The sequence below is a fragment of the Chanodichthys erythropterus genome, chromosome 8 (genome assembly GCF_024489055.1).
Source record: "Chanodichthys erythropterus isolate Z2021 chromosome 8, ASM2448905v1, whole genome shotgun sequence".
In the NCBI taxonomy this organism is placed as follows: Eukaryota; Metazoa; Chordata; class Actinopteri; order Cypriniformes; family Xenocyprididae; genus Chanodichthys; species Chanodichthys erythropterus.
In genome coordinates, this window is record NC_090228.1 from 9,114,706 (window position 1) to 9,134,421 (window position 19,716).

At 42.5% G+C, this 19,716-nt stretch overlaps 1 pseudogene; it reads right to left on the minus strand.

Annotated features, from left to right (window-relative positions):
* LOC137024486 (uncharacterized) overlaps nucleotides 1-19,716 on the minus strand; it is an 86,420-nt pseudogene that overhangs the window by 57,214 nt on the left and 9,490 nt on the right.

A 19,716-nucleotide genomic window follows, 5' to 3' on the forward strand; every position in this document is an offset into this window, starting at 1 on the left:
AACTACTACCTGAACACACGACTCCTACATCCTCCTTGTGTTGACAGTCATGTTTTCCCCAGCCTGGAGAAGAGCAGCTCCACAGGGACGTCTCATTCCCCTCACACTCCACCTCATCCAGCCAAATGGGTCCAGAACCAGGACCAAACCAGGCTGGTACCTGCTGGTTACTGAGGGCCACTCCACACTGCAGCTGTCTGCACACCACATGGGCATCTTTAATATCCCAGGAGTCATCACACACTGTCCCCCATGAGCCGCTGTGAAAAACCTCCAGCCTCCCTGCACAGTCTCCCCCAGAACCCACCAGCCTGATGGACCCGCGACCTGATATTCAGAGAAAGAGAAACACATTAGTGATCACTAACAACTGAAGAATCTGCCCAGATGTTGCTCTTCTCACCAAGGCAGGTGATTGACAGCTGTTGTGTGGAGCTGCAGTTGAGAGTTTGTGGAGAGCTGCAGTTCCCCAGATGAGCTTCACTCCCAGAGCACTGGAAGCCCGTCACACACTCATGACTGTGTTCAGGACAGGATGAAGAGGAGGCGGAGAAGTTCAGCACAGAGCCACAGCCCAGCTGTCTGCAGACCACAGAGGATTCAGTGAGACTCCAGGAGTCCAGCAGAACTCTCCTCCAGACCTGATGGATGGAAACTTCCACCTCCCCCTCACACTGTCTCTCTCCAGACAACCGCACCAGACCATCATGAACAGCCAGAGAGGAACCTGGAGAGAAGATCTTATGTTTTACTAAAATAATTGTGTTAGATCATATTGAAATAGTGTTTATATATTAAAGAGAGTTTTTTTCCAGTAGCATAATGCTCTCAGGTGTCAAATAAGTTTACCAGAGCAGATGACTCCAACATCTCGTCTATGAGAACATTCAGCTCGACTCCATGAAGAGATGGAACATTCTGAGAGTTTTGTTTCATTCCCGTCACAATCAAACACATCAGCCCAGATTTCACCACTTCCCTCTCCAAACCAGTCTGATCCAACAACAGACACAGCAATCCCACAATTCAGCTGTCTACAGAGGACACTGGCAGCTCTCATATCCCAGCATGCATCACACACTGTGCCCCATTTACTGAAGTACTGATGCTCAACTCGACCAGAGCAAGAGTCTGAGCCACTTACCAGTCTGATATCTGTGTAACCTGAACATAGGACAGACAATTCAGAAACAATGCATAAAACAGTTTATGGGGGAAAAGGTTTTGTAACGCAATACATTTAAGACTGATCACAGTACATCTTGTATCTAAGACATGTTAGAATATTAAAAACAAATGAAGAGACCAAATATTCATACTTTACCAGAACATATAAGGCCCACACTATTGTCACTGGTGCAGCTGTGTTTGTGTGATGATGATATTGAACAGAATGAAATATAAGACTCATTTCCTCTGCACTGAATCTCTTGTGTCCACATCTGAGCGTCTCCTTTTCCAAAAGCATCTTCTCCCAGCACCTGTACAGGAGCCCCACAGTCCAGCTCTCTACACACAACCTCTGCATCCTGCTGGTCAAAGGCAGCAGCACACACTGAAACCCACGTCTGATTATCAAGTATCTCTAACCTCCCAGAGCAAAGATGAGAGCCAGCAGCAAGTCTGGAGCGTTTATGACCTGTTTATATTGCATAAAATTAGAGTAGTTTATATATACAGTAGTAAACATTTGAAGTGGATCAAAAAAGTTAATCAATGTTGCCCTAAGAAGATATTTTATATTTTATACATACATATTGTACGTACAAATACAACTTAAAGTTAAAATGAGAATTTTCCTCTATTTAAATACCCTTCACTTTTGGAAAAGAGCAGCCTGCATATACTGTTAAATAACTTAACATACTGTCACACCACATGAACTTTCAGTTTTTGTTTGTTTTCATCTGTCACATGTGCTCATTTGTTCTAGTTTCCCGCCACAATCTGTCACCATGGACACTAATCTTATTATCACAGCTGTTAGTCATTTTAGTTTATCGTCTGTGTATATTAGTTCAGTTCTGTTGGTGTGTCTTTGTCGGTTCTCGTATCTACTTGTGTTGAGTTGTGTTCCTGCCTGGATTCTGTATTCTCCTGTTGGATTATCTAGTAAAGACTTGGATTATCTAGTAAAGAGTATTATCTTCTTCGTCGTGTTTCATATACAACCAGCATGTTACACACTCTGCTAAAAATAAAAATATAAAAAGTTTTGAATACCATTGTTATCATATGCTATTTTTTTGTTGTTGTTAAATTATTTAATTGTGAAAATGCAGTAAAATAACCAATACAGTTTATTTTATTTATTTTTTTGCTTGTTTTTGTTTTCCAAACTGGCCAATTCTTAAGTGGTAATTTATAAGAACAAGACAGATTTATTTTTAATCATACATCCAGTTAACCAAATCCCAACAAAAATTTAAATTGCATTAATCAAGACAAGGTGTTTAAAAATTGTGTAATGCTTTGAAGGTTTAGTATTATTCACCTGAACAGATGACTCCAGCATCACCATCATGAGTACAGACAGGTTTATTCCACCCTGCTGACCCACAGTTCTTCAGTGTGGACTCTGTTCCAGAACATGTTAAAATACTCATCCAGACTGGTCCCGATCCTGGTCCAAAATGAGCATCAGTCAGAGCTTCTACAGGTTCTCCACAGTCCAGCTCTCTACATACCACTGCAGCATCAATAAAATCCCAGTCATCATCACACACTGTTCCCCACTGACCTCTATGAAGAACCTCCACTCTACCAGCACAGTGACTGGTACCACCAACCAACCTCACATTCTTTACATCTAAAAGAAAAGGGAAAAAAACAAACTGAGGTTATGTTAGTAACCAAGTACGTTATTACTCTCAGTGGGGTAATTACAAAACTTTTTTAGAAGTCTCACAGAACACAAAAAAATCTTTACATACTTAAACAGCCCTGTTAAACAAGGGGGGGGGGGGGGAGATATACTATCTCTGTATTTAAAAAATGCATTTAGCTACCACTTGTAGTACACTAGGGGTTCAGATGTACTATAAGTAGTATCTAAGTAATTTTTTAAATACAGAGATAGTATATTAAAAGCACATTTTAGTTCATATTTCATGCTGTCTTAAAATAGCACAGTTGAGTACACTTAGATGTTCTTAAGATGATCTTAAGAAGTACTAAAGAAGAATTTTTAGTATATTAAGTGCAAAATTAGTGCATGAAAATAGAGCACTTTAAGTATATTATAGAAATGTACTTTTTTTTCACCTGGGCATACTCAAAAAAATGTCTGCGAGACATGTCCACAACCAGAAGTTGTATATTTGACACAAAAATACCCCATCATACGTACAACTCGTGTTTTGAAACTTTGGCCATGTTTAGCATGAGAATGCAACTCTTAAATATGTCAGTGTAAATAAGTCAGAATGCATTTAAAATGCATTCTGACCTTTAAAAGACTGAGATAAATGATGTAGATGCCTGATTTTACTGATTTACACATCTCATCCATGGTGTCTGTAGTTTATATCCTAGAAACGTCTAAATTACACAGTATACATTAGTATATTAAGCAAAACATCTCACTCTCAAACACTGAAATATCAACATGACTCATGCCAAACAATATATCAAATTATATTTTTAGTATCTTACTTAGCTTGACCATGCAAAACGTCTCAGTTACGTATGTAACCCTCGTTCCCTGAAGGAGGGAACGGAGACGTACGTCAGTAGTAATTGGGATATCGCTAGAGAGCCCTATCAGCTTCGAGTGAACTAAAACAAGCCAATGGAATTGCTGTGCGATATTTGCATAATGCGCACCGCCTCCGACAGGTGTATATAAATAGGAAGCAGATGCAATCGCACTCTGTTTTTCACTGAGGAGACAACTGGTGTCCGCACAACAGCGAGGGTACAGAAACTGTGGCGACGGGACATACGTCTCCGTTCCCTCCTTCAGGGAACGAGGGTTACATACGTAACCGAGACATTCCCTTTCAGTCGGTCACGTTCGACGTACGTCAGTAGTGACCGACGAATTGGGATCCCAAATAAAGCGCCACAGTTACGAAATCCCTTCCAGTTCCCAGCGCAAGCTCTAGCCACCCGTCACACCAATTGGGACGGTGAAGGGGGCGAGCTTACGCCAAGAGAGCCTACTGCTGTTCCGACATACCCACTAAGTAAACTAGACTACACTGGGAAAGCGAACCCGTAGGGGACGCTGCTGAGGCCACTACCTAACACTGGTTTGCCAAGCGGGGAACGCGACTGGAGTCAAAGATGCACATATCCGGCCCAGGGGGCGGGAATGGCATTGCAAGCCGACACTTAGAGCGGGCTCAACGCGTCTACCGGCTAGTGGAAGCAAGTACACGGGAAGATACTGGCTCTACACTAGGGCTGCACGATTAATCGCATGAGATTGTCATGCGTGTCTCATCAGTAAAGCCGGTTCTGTGATTAGCGGTAAATGTCCATCACCTGCTTTCAAATGGAGCGGCACTTAATATACAGAGCCGTAGTTCGCGGACAAGCTACGCAATATCGTGTTCATAATCGAAGGCGATTCATCTGCGATTATGAACGCGATATTGCGTAGCTTGTCCGCGAACTACGGCTCTGTATATTAAGTGCCGCTCCATTTGAAAGCAGGTGATGGACATTTACCGCTAATCACAGAACCGGCTTTACTGATGAGACACGCATGACAATCTCATGCGATTAATCGTGCAGCCCTACTCTACACATAGTCTATAGAATCTAGCCAAAGTGTTAGGGTCGCCCAGCCCGCAGCTCTACAGATATCTGTCAGCGAGGCGCCATGAGCCAGCGCCCAGGAAGAGGCCACTCCTCTGGTGGAGTGGGCTCTCAACCCAGGCGGGCAAGGCACGCCCTGGGATTCGTACGCCAGGGCGATGGCATCCACTATCCAATGGGCCATCCTCTGCTTGGAGACAGCCTTTCCCTTCTGCTGGCATCCGTAACAGACAAGAGCTGATCTGAGGTCCTGAAGCTTTGCATTCTGTCTACGTACACACGCAGAGCACGGACGGGACAGAGCAAAGCTAAGGCTGGGTCTGCCTCTTCCGAAGGCAGCGTTTGCAGGTTCACTACCTGATCTCTGAAGGGAGTGGTAAGAACCTTGGGCACATATCCGGGCCGGGGTCTCAGAATGACGTGAGAGTCACCGGGCCCGAATTCCAGGCACGATTCGTCGACCGAAAATGCGTGCAGGTCCCCTACCCTCGAGCGAAGCCAATGCAACCAGGAGGACGGTCTTAAGGGACAGTGCTTTTAACTCGACTGATTGCAAAGGTTCAAAGGGATGACCCCTGAGAGATGTAAGAACCAGGGAGAGATCCCAAGAGGGTATGGAGGAAGGGCGAGGCGGATTTAGTCTCCTCGCCCCCCTCAGGAACCTGACGATCAGATTGTGCTTCCCCAAGGACTTGCCATCAACTGCATGGTGATGTGCGGCGATAGCGGCAACATAAACCTTGAGGGTGGAGGGAGACAGCATTCGCTCCAGGCCCTCTTGCAGGAAGGAAAGCACAGATCTGAACGAGCATGATCGGGGGTCCTCTCGGTGAGAGGAGCACCATTCAACGAACAGGTTCCACTTCAACGCATAGAGGCTCCTCGTGGAAGGAGCTCTAGCGGAAGTGATGGTGTCTACGACCGCTTGCGGGAGATCACTCAGAACCTCCGCATCCCGTCCAGGGACCACATGTGGAGGTTCCACAGGTCAGGACGTGGGTGCCATAGGGTGCCCCATCTCTGAGTCAGGGGGTCCTTCCTCAGAGGAATCGGCCAAGGAGGGGCTGTCGTGAGGAGCATTAGGTCCGAAAACCAGGTCCGAGTGGGCCAGTATGGAGCCACTAACAAGACCTGCTCCTCGTCCTCCCTGACCTTGCACAGGAGCTGTGCAAGAAGGCTCACTGGGGGAAACGCATATTTGCGTAGGCCCCGGGGCCAGCTGTGTGCCAGGGCATCCGTGCCGAGCGAGCCAGGGAATAGAACCACTGGCAGTGGGCAGTTTCTGGGGAGACAACAGATCTATCTGGGCCTCGCCGAAGTGCTGCCAGATCAGCTGGACCGCCTGGGGATGGAGCTGCCACTCGCCCGCAAGTGGAGGCTGCCGTGAGAGCTCGTCGGCTGCACGGTTGAGCACACCTGGGACATGAATGGCACAAAGCGACCTCAGATGCTTCTGACTCAATAGCAAGAGATGGGGGGCGAGTTGCGACATGCGACGGGAGCGTAGACCACCCTGTTGGTTGATGTACGCAACGGCCGCAGTGCTGTCCGAGTGGACCAGTACGTGCTTGTCTGACAGCAGCTCCTTGAAGCGGCCCAGTGCAAGACATACTGCTAGCAACTCCGGGCAATTGATATGCCAATGCAGTTGAGGCCCCGTCCAAAGACCCGACACTGCATGCCCATTGTACGTGGCCCCCCATCCGGTGGCAGAGGCATCTGTGGAGACCACAGCATGCCTGGACACCTGTTCGAGGGGCACTCCTGCCCGCAGGAACGAGGGGTCCGACCACCGGATGAGGGTGCGACGGCAGCTCGGTGTTACGGGGACACGGAGCGTACCGCGTTGCCACGCCCATCTCGGTACCCGGCCGTGGAGCCAGTGTTGAAGCGGCCTCATATGGAGCAATCTGAGCAGCGTGACTGCAGCTGCAGATGCCATATGCCCCAGGAGCCTCTGAAGTCTTTCAGTGGGGCCGCTGTCCTGCCGCTTGAGCGTACTCAGGCAGTTCAACACCGACTGGACGCGCTCCTCGGTGAGGTGCGCAGTCCGGGCAACCGAGTCTAGCTCGAGACCGAGATAAGAGATCCACTGCCCGGGGGCGAGTTTGCTCTTGTCCCAGTTGACCCGAAGACCCAACCGGCTGAGGTGAGCTAGAACCATGTCCCCGTGTTCGCACAACTGCTCTCAAGAACTGGCCAGGATCAACCAGTCGTCGAGGTAGTTGAGGATGCGAACGCCCTGTTCCTTGAGGGGAACAAAGGCTGCCTCCGCAATCTTCATAAAGACGCGGGGTGACAGGGCCAGCCCGAAGGGTAGGACCTTGTACTGATATGCTCGACCCTCGAACGCAAACCGTAGGAAGGGTATGTGGCGAGGCAAAATCGAGACATAAAAGTACGTGTCCTTCAGGTCGATCGCTGCAAACCAATCCTGGGGACGGACACATTCGAGAATGCACTTCTGCGTGAGCATCTTGAACGGCAGCCTGTGGAGGTACCGGTTCAAGATGCGCAGATCCAGGATAGGCCGTAGCCCACTGCCCTTTTTGGGTACAATGAAGTAGGGGCTGTAAAACCCTGACTCTTGGGAACTGGAGGATCAGATAACAGTTCTTCTTCGTGGGTATTGCTAGACTCCGGAGAGTCAGCGGCAGAACAGACCAAAATTCTCCACCCGGCCCTCCCCCGGGGAGGGAGCGATGCGAGCATCACCCCTGAAGAACTGTTTACCTCAGCTCCAGGTCGCCATTTCTCCAGGACCGCTTCTCGCTTGCCAACTGGGTTGGCTGCGCTGAGCGGGCTGGGTTTTAGGCCAGCTTGTGAGATGAGAGCATTGAGAAAGCGTACTTTGACGACGACACACCTCTGCAAGACTGGCCAGATTCTGCAGATTCCAGATTATGCAAATATCGCACACCAATTCCATTGGCTTGTTTTAGTTCACTCGAAGCTGATAGGGCTCTCTAGCGATATCCCAATTCGTCGGTCACTACTGACGTACGTCGAACGTGACCGACTGAAAGGGAACTCTTGAAATTAATAGTAAAATTGGGTTAATTTAGCATTATTACACAAAATACAACCTTTCAGAACAAGTAAATCAAATGAATACTATTATTTTGTAAAAGTGTATTTAGGGATGGTACCATTTAAAGAGAGACAAAAAAAACATTCAGTTTTGTTCAGTTTCAAACATTAGTTTTGTGAAAAGATGCCTTGAGAGCACAAACTTGGTCAAGACATTAAACACAGAATTACAGTGTTGTATTTTCATGTTGTGGGAGAGTCCATATGATCCTAGTTATGCTAATGATTGCTCTTATTTTAACCCAACTCTTACCAGCACACAGCAGGCCCTGGTGATCATCATGGGAGCAGTTGTGCTTCTGAGATGATGTTGGACATAGGTGAATCTGAGATTCATTTCCTCTACACTGAATCTCTTGTGTCCACATCTGAGCGTCTCCTTTGCCAAAAGCATCTTCTCCCAGCAGCTGTACAGGAGCCCCACAGTCCAGCTCTCTACACACAACCTCTGCATCCTGCTGGTCAAAGGCAGCAGCACACACTGAAACCCAGCTGTTCCCATGAAGAACCTGTATTCCTCCAGAGCAAGGATAATCTCCAAAAAGCCTGACACCTGAAGTAGCGGGAGAACTGTTAAACATGTAAACATCTGGTACTGACAATTTATTAGGAATAATATCTTTGCCATACGTGGTAAATCATTAATCTTAGTATTAAATGACATCCATGGCACCCACAGTGCACTTATTTTTATGAACACACAAAAGAAATGGCAAACACTGCAAAAACTGCAAGCATTTATGATATTTAAGATATACTGGGATGGTACAATAAGAGCATCTGAGGAAGAAATGATTGAATAGAAATAATCAAAGAAATAATCCAAAAGAATTGTATTAGTTGGTTTTGGACTGGAGTCTATTATTGTGGGATCATCGATTTGCTCAATACAACATCATGTAAAAAAAATGAGGTCTGGTTTATCATGGTTCACGCCAGTAAGATGCCTTTTTCCTGTCTAAGTGAGCAGTTTATGCTGTAGGAATTGATAGCGAACCAAACACAAATGACACTTTCAAACTGATCAAGAAGCAGAATTCCATATAAATTCCAAATCGACACTTTGGACCCTAAATCAGACGACCTTCAATTTGGGACGCCATTCAGTCTAGAAACCCCCAGCTAAGTATTTTATGGCCATGCACGCTGGTAAGAGATGATCCTAACTAAAGGAAAAATATTGTCAATGTTAGGCAGTTGTGTGTCACATTCTTTAATGGTCTGCCAGGAAACAAATGCCGTGATGCAAAACACCCTCATGAAAGAACGCCGTTGCATTTATGTGACAATGAGCACCAGGATCAACTAAATGCTGGATTTTCAAGAGTATGTGAAGTTTACAGCTCCCTTGTTGCAGTAAAGTTGCACAACATTCTTCGATGAATAATTTATTAGATGTACACCAGTCTGTTATTGTAGGAACATCGACTTTACGTTTTCAAGCCCCTAAATATGACGTGGAACAAAATGAACTGTGATTGGTTGCGTTACATGTCAGTGAAATGTCCTCTTGGGCGGTCCTTGGCCAATGAAAGCTGCGATAAAGTCCAAACCTTCTGCTGTCAGTCAGAAGGTCTGGTTACTCGAGACTAACCCAGGACTAATGGTAGAAAAGACGACACACTGTGACTCGCATGAGGAAAACCATGGGTTAAAGTCAGATGTTGTTTGATCTCCCAAGACAGAGACTTAAAACAGACCTCCTTCTTCTTAAAGACCTCTGAGTGACCTCTTAAACACAGAACTGAAATCTAAAATCCACAGAGACTGTCTTTTCATGTCTAAATTGCCCTCTGCTTAGAGCAAGAATGTTAAGAGACCAACACTGACTAGTAAGATAAAATTTACACCCTGAACTAAAGACAATGTCTAATTGGTCAAAACTCCTCCAGGAGGCTGGACAAACACTTGAATCAAAAACTCAGGACATGAACAAAGAATAAGACGGAGTGGAGAACAGATGAAAATGGGTTAACAGCTTCATTCAACGATTCTACAGCAAAGCCCACTTCCAACTTCAAAATTCATCCACGAGACTTTCCATTTATCTGCAAACAAGTTCCCAGCAAGGACCACAAAGGGAATCCCCATTTAAAGACACAAACGGCAGATGCAAGTATACTTCCAGATTCTAGCTGAACTGGTGCACTATGAAATTTAATAACCCCAACTAAGAAACAATAGAAGCATTAAATTAATGATTGATGGTTCATTCAGGTTAGATTTTATAAAGTGCATATATTGCTAGAAACATGGGATTTCATCATTTCACTCTTAAAACTCACTCTTTCCTCACTTCCTTTCTTTCTGCAACTCATGTGAATGTGTGTGCTTGTGTGTGTGTTTGTGTTAGATATTATTATTGTGTGCTAGAATAATCAGTAAAGTCTCATTTGTCTAGAAAATAGTGTTTTCACTATAGTTTGGATATTAATATTTGCTACAGAGTGGATTTATGACCCGTTCAAATGTGAACACTGGATGATTAATTTGTTCGACTGTAAAATAAGAGATTCCTTCAAAATTCCCTGTAAATGAATTAATAATTCCCTTTGAGCTAAATTGACCTGTTTCCCTTACAATGCCAATGGTAAAACTATTCGGCTAGTCAATCATTAAAATCACCACGTATTGGTGTTATAAGTAAAATATAAAGTTTTAGGACTAAAAACCTAAGTTATATGGATCAAAACTGATGCAATAATAAGTTGATTTTAGAGCAGCTCACCTGAGCAGATGACTCCAGAATCTGTATAATGATTACAGTCATAAGTAAGCCATTCTGCTGACCCACAGTTCTTCAGTGTTGACTCTGATCCAGTACACAAGACATAATTCATCCAGATTGATCCAGATCCTGGTCCAAAGTGAGCATCACCCAGAGCATCTAAAGGTTCTCCACAGTCCAGCTCTCTACACACCACTGCTGCTTCAGTCATATCCCAACCATTATCACAGACTGTTCTCCACTGACCTCTATGAAGAACCTCCACTCTACCAGCACAGCGACTGTGACCACCAACCAACCTCACATTAACATGATCTGCATAGTGAATAAAGAAAACAAGAGATATGTTTTAACAGAAAGAAGTCAGTAAGAAGAACTGTACAAAGAAAGGGGAAAATGCAAAGAATCAAAAACTTTGACATTGCATTTCAGAACAGAAATCTGCTCTAACCTGCACATAACAGTCCAACATCATTATCATGAGAACAGTTGTTTACATGCAATGGTGATGTTGGACAGAAGTGAATCTGAGATTCATTTCCTCTGCACTGAATCTCTTGTGTCCACATCTGAGCATCTCCTTTGCCAAAAGCATCTTCTCCCAGCACCTGTACAGGAGCCCCACAGTCCAGCTCTCTACACACAACCTCTGCATCCTGCTGGTCAAAGGCAGCAGCACACACTGAAACCCACGTCTGATCATCAAGTATCTCTAACCTCCCAGAGCAGCGAGAACCTCCAACCAGCCTGACTTCTGAAAAAGAAAATAAAACCCACTATGGAGTATGAATGAACCTTTAAAGTATAAATGAAACAACCTTTAACAAAATTGTTTTGTGGTTACCTGAGCAGATGACTCCAGCACTTTTACTTAGACACAACCCATGTAAGCCCCATATTATTAATCCACACCTTTTCAGTGTGGACTCAGATCCAGTACACAATGCATTATTTATCCAGAATGATCCCGATCCTGGTCCAAAATGGTCATCACCCAGAGCATCTACAGGTTCTCCACAGTCCAGCTCTCTACACACCACTGCAGCATCAGCCAAATCCCAACCGTTATCACATACTCTTCCCCACTGACCTCTATGATGAACCTCCACTGTACCAGCACAGCGACTGTGACCACCAACCAACCTCACATTTACTATGTCTGTGAATGTAAGAGAAGAAAAACAACAACAACAACAACAACAAAAAACATTATAGGATTTTTATTAAAAATAAATTTTCCCATTGAAATTCTCAACACATACCAGTACACAGCAGCCCAATGTTGTTTTTGTGAGAACAGTTGTTTTCATGTGATGGTGATGTTTGACAGAGGTGAATCTGAGACTCATTTCCTCTGCACTGAATCTCTTGTGTCCACATCTGAGCATCTCCTTTTCCAAAAGCATCTTCTCCCAGCACCTGTACAGGAGCCCCACAGTCCAGCTCTCTACACACAACCTCTGCATCCTGCTGGTCAAAGGCAGCAGCACACACTGAAACCCACGTCTGATCATCAAGTATCTCTAACCTCCCAGAGCAGCGAGAACCTCCAACCAGCCTGACTCCTGAAAGAACACAGATAATTATAGTTTTTCTTTTTTCAACAAAAAACATTTATTATAATATTTTTTTACAGACCTTTAAGATGCTACATTTAAAAAGGTCAACATTTTACTTTGGAAACCAGTAAAAATAATTGGAAATTACATTAATAATTTCATACATTTTAACAAGTAAATGGAAAAGGGAAGAGCAAACACACTGAATTATATCATAGGACACAATACTCTTTATAATGTCTGGGACAAAGACATTACTTGACTCACTTACCTTCATTGATTTAACTGCTAAAATCAAATGAACACGGAAGCAAAGAGTAAAGTACAGGCTTCAGAACAGGCTTGGCAAAGAATCACCAGAGAAGATAATCAGCACCTGGTGATGCAGTCATTTCACGCAAAGTATATGCCACAAAGAACTACATGTGACTACTTTTATTTACATATTGTTGTGTCCCAACAGTATGGTGTCCTAAAATGGTGTGACTAATTGTCATGAACTGCTCTATGACATGAAGGCTGAGGATCCAAAAATAGTATTTATTGAAAGGGTAATCCACAATCATAATCCAAAAACAGGCAAAGTTCAAAACACAGGGTAAACAGTCACAGAGCACAGGAACACAAGCAAAACAGGGAAAACCAAGAAATCTGACAGAAAGTCAAAACCATGAACATGAGAAACAAAAGACAGCACGCTGAGAAATGCAGCATAGACAGCTAAAATATTTCACCTGAAACTAATGAGAAAACTAGTCTGCGTCTCAATGTGCATTCTATCCATCCTAAATAGTATGTGACATTAGTAATATTCAATACTATTTAGGGCGGATAGGGTGGATAGTATGCACATTAGGATGCAGGGCCAGTCTTACATATGCAGAGGTAATGAGCTAATGAGCAACAGTTGAATGCAATGACTGCTGATAAGTCCGGGCAGAGAATTATGGAAAATGTTTGTGAGGCAATGACAATAGTCTGATATGGAGTGCCCTCTGGTGGCTGTCAAGGGCGCTCTGGTCATCGTAACATCCACCCTCCTAAGGAGCGGCTCCTAGACGCTCCTAATATGGCCAGAGAAGTCCAGGAGGGAGGCAGAGAGGAAGCGGACTAGGGGTGGAGGGCCAGGAGGAAGGCATTTACTGGAAGAAGAACTGAAGACAAAGGAAGAGCGGGAAACCAAGGTGGAGCAGGCTGGGTAGGTGGCCAGGCAAGGTGTCTTAGGTTAACAAGAAGTTCATGTTCACCTCTGCAGTTGCATCGAGGCAGACACAATGATCATACACAACCTCTGAGGTCACGTTGATACCAACATGAAGTTCAGGAATGACCCCCATGGTCGCATTAGGGTATACAAGGAACTCAGGGGCGACTTCCTTGATCGTACCAAGACAGACAAGAAGTTGACATGTCACGAGACTGGGCTCTGGGACAGGAGCGAAGCCTGGAGTGGACTCATGGACTGAGGTGGACTCTGGAGCAAACTCATGGGCTGGAGCACTCCAGCTGGTGTAACACTAATAAAGTGTTGAAACCAAAATGTATGAAAATATCTTTTAAAAGGTGCCGAAGAACATGTTTTTAAAAGATGTAATATAAGTCTAAGGTGTCCCCTGAATGTGTCTGTGAAGTTTCAGCTCAAAATACCCCATAGTTTTTGTTTTTTTTAATTAATTTTTTTAACTGCCTATTTTGGGGCATCATTATAAATGCGCCAATTCAGGGTGTGCGGCCCCTTTAATTCTCATGCTCCACAACCCAAGAGCTCGCGCTTGCCTTAAACAACATAAAAAAAGTTCACACAGCTAATATAACCCTCAAAATGGATCTTTGCAAAGTGTTCATCATGCAACATGTCTTATCACGTAAGTATAGTATTTATTTGGATGTTTACATTTGATTCTGAATGAGTTTGAGGCAGTGCTCTGTGGCTAAAGCTAACATTACACACTGTTGGAGAGATTTATAAAGAATGAAGTTGTGTTTATGAATTATACAGACTGCAAGTGTTTAAAAAATGAAAATAACGACAGTCTTGTCTCCGCGAATACAGTAAGAAACGATGGTAACTTTAACCACATTTAACAGTACATTAGCAACATGCTAACGAAACATTTAGAAAGACAATTTACAAACACCACTAAAAATATCATGATATCATGGATCATGTCAGTTATTATTGCTCCATCTGCCATTTTTCACTATTGTTCTTGCTTGCTTTCCTAGTCTGTTGATTCAGTTGTGCACAGATCCAGACGTTAATACTGCCTGCCCTTGTGTAATGCTTTGAACATGGGCTGGCATATGCAAATGTTGGGGGCGTACATATTAATGTCGGTGTTATATTGAGATTCACCTGTTCTTTGGAGGTCTTTTAAACAAATGAGATTTATATAAGAAGGAGGAAACAACAGTGTTTGAGACTCACTGTATGTCATTTTCATGTACTGAACTCTTGTTATTCAACTATGCCGAGGTAAATTCAATTTTTGAATCTAAGGCACCTCTAATAAAACCTGAGATTAAGCACTTTAACAACTTGTGCATTGTTTTATTCCAAATCTAAAACTGTGGAGTATGGGGGAAATGTGACAAAGGAAAAAAAGTTTTTTGTCCCAGACATTATGGAGGGCACTATATATGTGACAGGACAGATATATACTGTGGTGTCTTTTTACCAAGATGTTTTGTAAAAATTGAATAAATAGTGCCTTAAAATAAAATTAAAATATTAAAACCTATGATGTAACAATTAGAAAGCTACTAAAATAAATAAACAATTATATAAGCTAAGGATAGAATAAGCAGGACAATAGAATATCAAAACATAGAATAAATTGGATGCCAAAGGATATGAATTTATGAATATAAATGAGCAACATATCAAAGTGTAATTATAGCCCAAGCACTGACAGTGCCTTATTGTTATACTAAGGATTATTGGGGGCCTTAGCTTTGGAGCCCTTAACATGCATACAAACACAAGAAAATTGGCACTCACGTCAGAGTTGTAAACCATTAGGCCCTTGCAAAAGATAGCACATGTGAGTGGCAGGGAGGGTCTGCAGCACCCCCTTTTCACACTATAAACTTGCTGCATACTTATGTGCATAGCTGTATGTATACGTATGAAACTCTGCATAGTACATATATTGTTTTCATTGACCTGAAAAACTTATCCTGACATTCAGTAGCTCTGTCAAACGGAATCCTCCTAATGGGATTTTATAAATCTTCAAACGGTGTGCCATGGTGAGGGATTTAATTACTGACAACTTGAGGAAACAGGAAGAATCTCATAACTTCTAAGTGCATTGTCTGATTTAGATAAAATTTGTGTTTGTTTATGGGTGCTGAACATGTGAATGTGGCTATTGTGGGTCACAGTCATAGCGCCACGGGAAGTGTAGAACATACTGTGCAACAAACTTTGAAATCGTCTTCTTATATTTACAAATGGCAAGAACAAACACCACTCTTCCGTTCCGATTAGAACATCAAACAGGTTCTCCCCACTCAGTGACGCACCCACTGAGAATCCTGTTGAAAGTGCCCTAGTAATTGGCGATTCTATTACACGGAACGTGAAAATAGAGACACCAGCCACCATAGTCACATGTTTGCCGGGGGCCAGAGCACCTGACATCAAAGCAAATTTAAAAGTGCTGGCTAATGCTAAACGTAAATATTCTAAAATCATTATCCACGTCGGCACAAATGATGTTCGACTTCGCCAGTCGGAGATCACTAAAATTAACATTAAAGAGGTGTGTGAACTCGCAAATTCAATGTCAGCAAAAGTAATTTGTTCTGGCCCTCTTCCTGTTCGTCGGAGTGATGAGATAGTTAGCAGGTTATCATCACTCAATGGCTGGCTGTCTAAGTGGTGTGCGCAGAATAATATAGGTTTCATAGACAATTGGAAAAGCTTTTGGGGCAGACCTGATCTGTTGAAAAGAGATGGTATTCATCCCTCCCGGGATGGTGCTGCTCTTCTCTCTAGAAATTTGGCAAATAGTCTTAGAGCTGAAACATGACAAACCAGGGCCCAGATCAGGACGCAGACAAACTGGCTAAACCGACCGTCTGCTAGCCGCCTCACGTCACAGAACTCAGATAATTCACAGCACATAGAAACACTTTCACCTAGATATTATCACATAGAGACTGTGTCTGTACCTCGAACTAATAAATACAAAAAACTTCCAAAACCTTTTAAGGGTAAAAATTTAATTGATGTTCAAAAAATGAAAATCACAGATAAATCAGATAAACAAATGATAAAGCTTGGGTTACTGAATATTAGATCTATTTCTTCAAAAGCACTTATTGTAAATGAAATTATCACAGACAATAAACTAGACTTGCTGTGTTTGACAGAAACCTGGCTAAAACCAGACGATTACATTACTTTAAATGAATCTAGTCCTCAAGGTTATGATTATCGACACAATCCTCGACAGAAAGGCAAAGGGGGAGGTGTTGCTGTAATTTATAGTAATATATTCAGAATCATTCAAAAGAATTTCAAATATAATTCCTTTGAAGTGATGGTGCTTTATGTAACATTATGTAAGTTGACATTTGTGCTGGCTACTGTATACAGGCCACCAGGGCACCATACTGACTTTATCAAAGAATTTGCTGAGTTTCTATCAGAGTTAGTACTGGCTGCGGATAAAGTCCTTGTTGTTGGTGATTTTAATATCCATGTAGATAATAATAAAGACGCATTTGGATTGGCATTTGCAGATATTTTAAACTCTATTGGAGTTAAACAACACGTGTCAGGACCCACTCATTGTCGTAATCATACCCTAGATCTAATACTGTCGCATGGAATAGATATTGATGCTGTTGAAATTCTACAGCAGAGCGATGATATATCAGATCATTATTTAGTCTCGTGTATAATACAATTAGCCAAGGCTACAAAACCACCACCCAGCCATAAATATTGTAGAACAATCACGTCTGCCACTAAAGATTGCTTTATAAATAATCTCCCCGAGCAGTTTCATCGCCTTAGTATACCTGACAACTTAGAAGAACTCGATGCTGCAACAGAAACTATTGGCTCTCTCTTTTCCAGCACATTAGATGCGGTCGCTCCTTTACGTCTAAAGAAGATTAAGGAAACTAATCCAACGCCGTGGTATGATGAGCACACTCGGGCTCTAAAACGAACTGTTAGAAAAGCTGAACGTAGTTGGAAGAAAACAAAACTAGAAGTTTTTCGCCTTTCGTGGAAAGAAAAAATGATTGAGTACAGAACAGCCATAAGAAATGCTAGATCTACTTATTTTTCAAATCTCTTAATAGAAAACAAACATAATCCTAGGTATTTATTTGACACAGTGGCTAAATTAACTAGAAACAGAGATTCAACTGCTGACGTTTCCATAGAGCACAGCAGTAATGACTTTATGAACTTCTTTACTTGCAAGATTGATAATATTAGAGAGAAAATTATAAACATGCATCCGTCTACAGTTTCTCTTCAGACAGTGCACTGTAGTGTCCCTGAGGTAAAACTAGAATCATTCGCCGCTATAGGAGAGGAAGAATTATCTAAACTTATCAAATCATCAAAATCAACGACATGTATGTTAGACCCAATGCCGACTAAACTACTGAAAGAAATGCTTCCAGAGGTCGTAGGTCCACTTCTTGATATAATTAATTCATCTTTAACACTAGGACACGTGCCAAAAACCTTTAAGCAGGCTATTATCAAACCTCTTATTAAAAAACCTCAACTAGATCCGAGAGATTTAGTAAATTACAGGCCAATCTCGAATCTACCTTTTCTGTCAAAGATACTAGAAAAGACAGTTTCAACACAACTGTGTTCCTTTTTAGAAAGAAATGGAATCTGTGAGGATTTCCAGTCAGGATTTAGACCATACCATAGTACTGAGACTGCTCTCGTTAGAGTTACAAACGATCTACTCCTATCATCCGATCGTGGCTGTATTTCTCTATTAGTGTTATTAGATCTCAGTGCTGCTTTTGACACTATCGATCATAACATTCTTTTAAAAAGACTTGAAAACTATATTGGCATTAGTGGAATTGCTTTGGCATGGTTCAAATCATACTTATCTGACCGTTATCAGTCTGTGGTAGTTAATGAAGAGATGTCGTATCGATCACAGGTTAAATATGGGGTACCACAAGGCTCAGTATTAGGACCGTTGCTTTTCACTCTGTACATGCTGCCCTTAGGAGAGATAATTAGGAAGCATGGTGTTAGTTTTCACTGCTACGCTGACGATACTCAGCTCTATATTTCCTCGCGCCCTGACGAAACCTACAAATTCACAAAACTAACAGAATGCATAGCTGACATTAAAAACTGGATGACAAGAAATTTCTTATTATTAAATTCAGAAAAAACTGATTTCCTAATCTTTGGACCAAAAACTTCCTCACGAAAAAACCTTGAATACTCTCTAACACTTGACGGGTGCTCCATTAAACCTTCGTCCTCAGTTAGGAACCTGGGTGTGCTCTTTGATACCAATCTTTCATTTGAAAGTCATGTTTCTAGTATATGTAAAACCGCCTTCTTCCATCTAAAAAATATATCTAAATTACGACATATGCTCTCAATGACAAATGCGGAACAGTTGGTTCATGCATTCATGACCTCAAGACTAGATTATTGTAACGCTCTACTGGGTGGTTGTTCTGCTCGGCTTTTAAACAAACTACAGTTGGTTCAAAATGCGGCAGCTAGAGTTCTTACTAGAACCAGAAAGTATGACCATATTAGCCCAGTTCTGTCAACATTACATTGGCTCCCTATTAAACATCGTATAGATTTTAAAATCTTGCTACTTACTTATAAAGCTCTAAATGGTTTAGCTCCCCAGTACCTAAGTGAGCTCTTAATGCATTATAGTCCTTCACGTTTATTGCGATCTCAGAATTTAGGCCAGTTGATAATACCCAGAATATCAAAATCAACTGAAGGCGGCAGATCATTTTCCTATTTAGCACCTAAACTCTGGAACAATCTTCCTAGCATTGTTCGGGAAGCAGACACACTCTGTCAGTTTAAATCTAGACTAAAAACACATCTCTTTGCTCTTGCATACACATAACACATTATCAATACATTAACATTTTTCAAATCCGTTAAAGGATTGTTACGCTGCAATAATTAGGTCGGCCGGAACCGAGAACATTTCCTATAACACTAGATATACCTGTACATCAGAACAAGAATGGCATCTACGCTAATATCTGTCTCTCTGCTTATCCTGAGGTTTGCCGGGTGCTGGATCCAGGCCGTATCCAGGTCAGATGGAGAACCTGCGTCTGGACCTGACTACAACGTAGCCCAGGATCCCCGTATCCGCTTACATATATTTATATATAATCGATTTTTAAACTCTATAATAAAAATGTACAATTCAGATTTTGATCTCCATATACATTTACATATATATATATCTTCCAAGGGGTTTTTTCCCTCCTAGGACTTTTTTCCCAGTGCTAGCACGCTGGGTTTTTCTCCTAGGGGGTTTTTTCCACCCCTGGAAGTCAGCCGACATTGGCTTAATGTAG